The following is a 1,421-nucleotide window of genomic DNA, read 5'->3' as shown; positions in this document are numbered from 1 at the left end:
AAACCTAGAATTACAATAATTCTAATCCTGAATTAAATTACAAATAATTTTATCAATGAATAAATATAGCCGATCCATGGAACCATATAATTAATGACCAAATCCACCATCCATACATTCATCAACATGAATCAAAATAAACATCCATAAATGCAAGTGTCTACCCATCACATACATACATAATTAAATATCAAATATTTAATATATCAATTTTGATTATCAAATAATCGAAGCATAAATTAATATCGTCTATAGACCACTCTGATACCAATTGTTGGTAACCGAATCGAATTCGGATGCGAAAAGCGTGGCAGGGAGACATATCGTGTATAACAAAAATTTCATAAAACTTTTGAGATACTCTATAGATTATATTAATTTATGCACAAATAAATTAATCACATTAATTTATATGTCAAGAACTCAATTAGGAAAAATACCTGGAGGCCGACTCGGATGATAACTTAAGTTCTTTGACTACGAACAGTCCTTGCTCCAATCTTTGTGTTAAGAAAATTAAAGTCTTCCACGTCAATTCCTTGATTCCACGTAGACGTGTGTGTGGGCACACGTGAGACAAAATAGGTTTCAAAAACACTCGAATTTCCACAAACACCAACGCATGCTCGATGTGGAATTTTTTGGGAGAAAAAATTTCCTTTCTTTTTCTTTTGAGAAATTCGGCCACCTCACAAGTTAGGCCATAAAAAATGTTTTTAGTTAAAGAGTAAAAGTCAAACTTCAAAAAGGAATCAAATCTCTATCTCCTATTTGAATTTGGAACAAAAAATCTCCTACACCTTATCTATTGTGGCCGGCCACCCCTAAAGGTTTTTACCCTTTGTGTGGCACCAATTACAAATAGGGAAGGAAGAGAAATTATCCTTTATCCTGTAGTCCAATTTTAATTCAAATTCAAATTCGAATTTAAGTTAAACTTAAATTAATTTGAACTCTAAATTGAACAACTTATCAAATAAGTTTAAAAGGATAAATTTAAATTATGTTCACAATTCAAATTCAAATTTAAATAATCACATTATTTAAATAATAATTAATTCTAAATTAATTATTTTTTAAGTATTTAATTTTAGAATTCCACAATTCTAAAAGTCCCATTTTGTCCTTTGTGTCTGGTAGAATTACAAGGACGATGCGGGGACTTATGGACCTATAATCCCGAGCTCCAATAAAATTAATAATTAATTAAACACTTTAATTAATTAATTAATTCTATTAATTCCAATAGTTACTCCACTATAAACTTGGAATTGCACTCTCGAAATTATAGATATAAATTACTTCTAAACTGTGAAGTGTCCATTTGATATAGTCATTGCATATAGATCAAACCTCCATAAATAATTCATAATTAGAGCTAGGTAAAATCCGTTAACCTCTCTAATTACTTCTTTATCCTT

Source organism: Morus notabilis, unplaced genomic scaffold (assembly GCF_000414095.1).
Source record: "Morus notabilis unplaced genomic scaffold, ASM41409v2 Scaffold1245, whole genome shotgun sequence".
Classification (NCBI taxonomy): domain Eukaryota; kingdom Viridiplantae; phylum Streptophyta; class Magnoliopsida; order Rosales; family Moraceae; genus Morus; species Morus notabilis.
The sequence above is the reverse complement of the archived record's forward strand: the minus strand, read 5'-3'. Positions refer to the sequence as shown.